A 7,063-nucleotide genomic window follows, 5' to 3' on the forward strand; every position below is an offset into this window, starting at 1 on the left:
ACATGGCACATTAAAATGACAGTGACACACACCACTCAGAAGTGATCATTATTACTGGCTGCTTAAGGGATGATTTGAGAAATGATCTGTAAATTTAATTTTTAATTAAGCCCGAAGCCCTAAGGGCCTTCTGAGTTCAAGCATTAAGGAGGGGTAGAGGGGGAAATCAATTCGTGGTGATGGAGAGGTCTAGCAGAATCTAATAGGCCTGGGTAATACATCAAGAAGCTTTTAAGATCAGTCACACAGCTCAACAGGGGGAAAGCCTAAAACCCAATTTCAGATTAAAAAATATGCTGTAAAGTGGAATGGATAGTCACCATTGTTCAAGCCTCTGGAAAGCTACTGTCTTGAGCTCTGACACACAAATTACTCAGAAAATAGATAAATGATCAACACAGTGTATAGAACTTCACAGGGAAGCCCTCCTGCTCAGCTCCAGCCAACTTGGAAAAGCAGCTGTATCCAAATGACATTGCAACCACACTACAGCTTCAGCATAGCAACCTTGTTAACCTACGTTAACAATTGTTAACCTACGTTAACAATTAAGAATCAGTCATCAAAACCTTGTGGAAGGTGACTTTGTGCTTAAAGACAAAACCTTTTCCCTTGGCACACAGCACAGTTTCCTCACAGGTGCCAAGAAAATAGGCTGATGTCACAGCTAGGCCACTTTTGTCATCTTAGAGATGTTGTCATGACTGAGGGAGATCCCAATGACCAGACAAAAACAAGCATGGCACCCGGCTTCAGAAAAGGTCAAGAAGAGAGTCTGGGGACAGCCAGCTTTGCCTTTGTTGGTGAGAACGTCATGGAACGGCTCCTCTTGGACCGGGCTTGAAGGCAGCAGCTGGAACCACTCATTGCAGATGAGGCAAATTGTGCCTCACCAACCCAGCTGCCTGCTCTGGAAGAATGACTGGAGCTGTGGATGTCATTTACCTTGACTTTCACAACTTCTCCCTTTCAACACCATCTCCCGCAATCTTTTATACAACTCAAGGCGCAGTCTGGATGCCAGTCTGGATAGCAACTAGATGGGTAAGAAGCCAGTTGGATGGTCAGGCTCAGGGGTAGGAGTTACTGAGCACCTGGAAGCCCGTCAAGCAGGGTACTACAGGGGTCTGTATTGAAACCTGCCCTCTTCCATACCTTTATCGGAGACAAGCGGAAGCTGATGAGAGCACTCTTATCAAGTTTGTAACCAACACCCAGTTGAGGAGAAGAGCTGATATGCTCAAATGCAGGGCTGGCACTCAACGGGACAGAGCCACAGGCGGCGGGAAACACCCCAATCTCTCCTTGAGGATACATCTAATTCCACGTGTACATTTTCAAGAAGAAAGTTGGGCAGAGGAAATGAACGAGAAATTAGATGAATGGTCGTGTTTTCACAAGCCTTCCCTTCTAAGAAACAAGTCATTTATCAAAGTGCTGTAATCCTACCAACTGTCATAACACTTGGTCTAATTACATCTGGAGAACAATAAGCTGCATGTTCAGGAAGAAACTGGCTGCAACACGGTCAGTAGGGAAACTGCTACATGTGCTCCTAGCTCACACAGCCAAACGCAAGCACAAATACCACCAGGCAAGGGGTGGGTGACATGTAAAGCAAAAGCAGCATATTTTGTGATTAGAAAAGTGTTCTTGGTTCATTTCCTGTATTTTCATAAAATACCATTCCTGGTACGTTAATCTACATCAGAAAAGGTCCAAAGTGTGTTTTCAGGTTACATGTTGATTGGGAGGCAGGAGAAAATCCATCTTTTGGAACAATAAGCACACTGAAATATTGTTAAGAGCTAAAAAGCTGACTGGGCTGCGACTTTGCACTGCAGCTTGCTTTAGACTTACATTGCTGAGAGCCATAATATAATTACTTATCATTGCTTAACTTTGAACCTTGAAGGAAATGTCCTTCAAAGCTCACACTTTAAAAACCACCACATAAGGAGCCTACTACTCCTCCACAAGAAGGCATTCCAACATCCCCAGTGCATCCCATGCCTCTGAACTGCACCAGGCACCTCTGAGCCCAGTTTCAGGCCTGGGACTCCAAAAATAACTGTTGCACTGCAACGTGACAAGATGTTACAGATAAACTGGAAGGAGTAAGAATTATTACCTGTAAATTTTGCACTTTATACATGTATATATACACATATATACACACACACACTTTCTGAATTCTACTGAAGTAAGTTGTATGGATTTCTAGTTTAGCACTTACAAAAAGTGCTCTCTGATGAAGAAATCAGGAAGTGGAAAACCAGGCATCAGATGATGGTATAGTTTCACACTCAGTCAAACCCGATTTAACTCAAAGAAATTCTGTCACCGACACCCCACCTCCAGTGCCTTTATCTGCCCGGGCAGGCACTCAGCAGTGGCTCAGACATCCCCAAACTCCCGCTCCAGGATCCTGAGCCTCCTCGGGGGAGACAGATGGTGAGTTTTTCCACAAGTACTTGTTATCTGTCAGCTCCAACTGTGAGTCACAGTTAGCAGGCAGGTTAAAGCACCGCACCATGCCAAGGTGCACAGAAAGCTGAACAGTCAGGCGAGCAACCCGGTGACCAGAGAAGAGGCAGGGCTGGAGGCTGTTGCACCTCCACACCGGTGGGCTGGGCTCTCATGGTCAGCAAGAAGTGCAAGAACAACAGCCAGAATCAGTTTGCTTGATAGGTATCTGCCAAGAGAAGACTTGACACCCTACCCAGTGGCTTGAAGAGATGTCTCCTCCAGCCCCCATACTGCCCTGGACTTGTGGAGTCCTGGCCCCATGGCTTTGTACACTCCTGGGGAGAGCAGCAGCCACTGTTAGGAGAAGTTGAGGGTCCTCCCAAGACCACATTTTATGGTTACTTGAAAATTAACAGAGGGAAACATTAATAGAAATGTGAAACAGGGATGCAGAAGGACATGCACGGAGTGCCTGTGCTGTAAATGGAATAATCACATGTTTTGGTGAGCAAAACCCTGAAGAACATGGATGAGCCCTGGAAAAGGAATGCATTAACCATGGAGACCATGCCAAAAGCTCTGCCAAACCCCCTGTCGGTGTCACACCATTCCTCTCCCTTCCCTGGGGCAGCTGGAATAACTAAAGATGCAAAATGCTTCATGGTCCTTCAGCAGAAGCTAAAAACCCTCAAAAAGCCAAGCTGCAAAGCCACTCCACAGTGGGAGTGAGGCACCAGTGAACCTACCAGACCCCCATCCCAAGCACGGCCCCTGCTCTGCCCATGGGCGCAGCCCAGTGAGCCAAGGGCAGACGTGTAAGAACAGTTCGTCTCAGCAAGGCAGAAACTCAAAGCCATCCAGTTTGTTTGGATTTACTTTTCCTCGAGGATAAGACAGGATATGTTAGCTTATTTTGCATTTCTATGTCCTAAGCAAAAACAAACAAGCAGGAAACAAACAAAAAACATCCAGCAATACCGCCTCTTCTAAAGAGAGCAACCTTGAGAAATCTTACTGATCACCTGGGTACGATGCTAGAGCTGGCTCGACTTTTGGCAGGGAGGGAAAGAGAAGGCAAGAAGGGCCCTTGGGGACATGGGGAACCTCTAATGTTTTCAAGGTTAGAAATCTGTCACCTTTTTAGGGGAGACAATTCTGAATGTAGGAAACAAAAGATTTCATTCTGATACTTTTTAAAGTACTGTTCACTTTTCATTATTTTTCAGTTAAAGAAGCAAAGCTGGTAGAAAAATTTGATCAGAAACCTTGCTTGATCTTTTCTTTCTCCATAACTTTAGAAGAAAGAAGCCGAGAATGCCTCCTCCATAGACCCCCACTTTTTATAGCTATTCCAACTTTTCCTGTGAAAGGATGAGGGGAGGAAGTGAGAAAAAACAAGTCCTAGATTTTAGGCAAAAATAAGATTTCTACAAAAATACATTACATAAAAATTCTACACATAAGTCATTAATTTCTAAAGTAAAACCCATTAATCTACAACTTTTTTTTTTAGTTATAGGTGTTTGCCTACCAGTCACTGGTGTTTTGCAAATATAAATTCAGCTGTCTGTAATTCCTTAAATGATACATTTAAAGCTTCATACAGATGCCTGTTATTCACCCTCTGCTGTTGTACCACTACAAAGGCTGCCTACAACCTGGCAGAAAAGCATCACCACCCCAGGTCACCAAACACTCGGTGTGAGCGTACAGCAGCCCGGCCGTAAGGAACAGCAGCATCACTTACACAACCCACTTGCCAGTTGCTTGCAATCCTTTCACATGTCAAGAAGTCAGATTCATGAGTTATCTCCTGACCAAAATAATTTGGTGACAACCTTTTTAATATTCTTATTTTAAGAAATGGGCTAAGGTCCCCCATGGATGCTGTCCCCAAGGTCTAGATGACAACAGCTGCATGGGTTTTTGTGTGTGCATGGTTGGTTTGTGTTGTTTATTTATTTTTTTAACAGGACCATATTGGGTTTCAGCTGGAATCAGGACAATGACTCTGAAAACCAGATGATGTGCCGGCAGGAACTGAGGAGTCTGAATAACACAGACAGAATTAACCTCCTGAGGTGTCCCTGTAGAAGAAAAACCATAACCATTGCTTCTGCTTAAAGCCTGCACTTTCCCAAATACAGCTTGAAGTTCAGAGAAATGAGAATTACTCAGACACCACAGGCTACCAGAGCTGGTCCTGCAGCATACAGCACAAGGGAAAAGCTGCAGGCTGAGCCTCTTCGCACCACCTCCCAGCTTCTGCTCCAAAACGTAAGTGCAAAGTTGGTAGGAACCATCTACTGGTAGGATGCCAGGTCAGCCCAGATAGTGCACATCCTGTCTGCTCCAGTTTAACTACAGAACTCCTCAACTCAAACATAGAACAATCTAGTCCCAGAGGGGAAGCCCCCAACCCCGGAGTTATTTTCCTTCTAACAAATGCATATTTTCCTCTAACAAGAATGTGAATAGCATAAAATAATTAATTACCCAGATACGCAAAGCCAGTATGAGAGAATCCCCTGGTTACAGTGTTAGCATTGCAGAGCTTATAATTAAACTTCGATTCCTTTACAACTCGAGACAAGTTCCAGACAGTGGGCTGAAAATACATTTCAAACAGATCTTCAACATTCAGGACCATCTGTTTCCTTTTTGCGTGAAGTATTTTTATTTGCTGCAAGTAATAAGCTTAAAACAGATTTTTAAGAGGTTTGTTATTAATAAAGGAATATGAGAAATTCACAGAAGGGTGAGAGAACCACATTCTGCAGCCTGGGGCTGCTCAGGAGGACTCTGGGCACGTGTTTTGAAGGCGCCATTTTGCGTTACGTCCCTAAACCCAGTTTCAGGTTCCTAAATAAATGGGATTTCATCTCCAGCACTAAATGCTGTTTAGGAGAGGAAGATTTTCTACACCTGAATTTTCATCAGGAATATTTTGGTGAAAGGGCAAAATGCAATTCAGCAGACTGGAGTTTAGCCAGAATATTTGGGTTAACGGCCCTACTGCTGCTAAGTACCACAAGTACTTACTGAATCCACACAGGGAAGGGGGTAAGCAGGGGTGTCCTCTGGGGCAGGACACCTCGTATCCTGCCACAGCACCCCAAGGAGCATCCCTCTCACCAACACAGGGCTTTACACCAAGGCCGAGCTGATCACTTGTACATACCAAAGAGCCAGGTGATACCATCTGTGATGGCAGACAGGGACCTAAATGCGTTAGATTTCCGATACCCAGTCAGATCTTACGTTATGCCAAGAGGCTGCATCACCACTGGAAACTCAGCAACAGCTTTATATAAGCACAGCAACCTTCAGGCAGAAAGTGTGTCTATTATTAAAGCTCTGTTTTGGCCAACACAGGTATGTGAAATATATCAACACCAACTGGCAAAAATGCATTAGCTGCATCACTAAAGAAAAAAAAAAAAAAAAAAAAAAAAAAGAGAGACCCTGTTCTCCTTGGTTGTCCTTTTACCCACAGGAGCACCAAGGATCTCAGCCCTCCTCCACACCCTTCCCCAAAAGCCAGGCTGTAACATTTTCTCTCACACCATGTTGCCACGGTTTGAATTTTTCATCACAAAAGCAACTAAGCCAAGGCAACACAACACCCCCTGGGCCAGAGCTCCACATACAGCCAGGGGGCCAGCCCAGCAGGGTGTCACTAGAGCAGCCACCACCAGGACTCGAGGCCCAGCACTGCTACCCTGTGGTACCTGTTCAGGCCCAGCCAGGGAGAGCCAGCGCCTAATAGCACCTGAAAACATGCTCACAAAAGCCAACAGCCATCCTCCAAACATAATTATGTACATAAAGAACTAAATGAGGCTCCAGCCTTCCAGAAAGCCAAGATCTTCACCTGAAGGAGCAAGCAGGAGTAACCAAGAGGAACACCGCCTTCCCCCGCCATCTTGCGCCACACCGCTCCCTCACAGCCACGCGAGCCCTTTCCCCTCCCGGCTCCTCTCTTCCCCACCACAAAGCAGTGGCTGCAGCAGCCCCCAGATCACTCACCTGTGCTGGTCACAGCCTGCACTGCCATACCTCACAGGATGAAGCCCTGTGATCGCATCCCAGGCCCAGAAAGCTCCCCGTCCCCTCAGGGCAGCTTTCCTCCTCGCCCCTCAGAGCAGCCACGGCCCAGGTGAGGGCACAGCTCTCATTAGCACCTCCCCCAGCATAACGAGGCCCTACAGGTGCGGGGTCAAATCCCACTTAACAGCCAGGTAGTAAGGCTCCACAACCACTGATTACCCCAGCACTATGTATTTGCTCCAGGTGAAGCTTGGTGGAAGGGACAGAGCCAACCTGTGACACAGGAGGTTTCTCACACAGTCTCACCACATGGAGCCTGGAGAACGAGTGTGTCTGTGCTGTATACATTTACCCTGGGACAAGGGCACCATTAAGGCTCAATTCTGCTTGCTGGCACCCAAAACTTGTGGTTTGGGCAGTGCTACTTTTAATACTGATATCAGAGCATTTACCACTGGGATTAGGACCTAAAGTTTGCATGTTGGTGCAATAGCAATGAAGTGCTGAAGTGTTTATTGCATCTGGCTGGGCCCTGTCAGCCTTT

The 7,063-nt window shown here is 45.9% G+C and overlaps 1 long non-coding RNA gene across 1 annotated transcript in view; it reads right to left on the reverse strand.

The window, feature by feature from the left end:
• LOC137865130 (uncharacterized) overlaps positions 1-6,631 on the reverse strand; it is a 112,962-nt gene extending 106,331 nt beyond the window's left edge. Inside the window, exon 1 of the long non-coding RNA XR_011101763.1 lies at positions 6,499-6,631. This is a non-coding gene — a long non-coding RNA (uncharacterized lncRNA). The remainder of the gene's footprint in view (positions 1-6,498) is intronic.
• Between the last annotated feature and the right edge of the window lie 432 nt (positions 6,632-7,063).

This window comes from Anas acuta, chromosome 15 (genome assembly GCF_963932015.1).
Source record: "Anas acuta chromosome 15, bAnaAcu1.1, whole genome shotgun sequence".
Classification (NCBI taxonomy): Eukaryota; Metazoa; Chordata; class Aves; order Anseriformes; family Anatidae; genus Anas; species Anas acuta.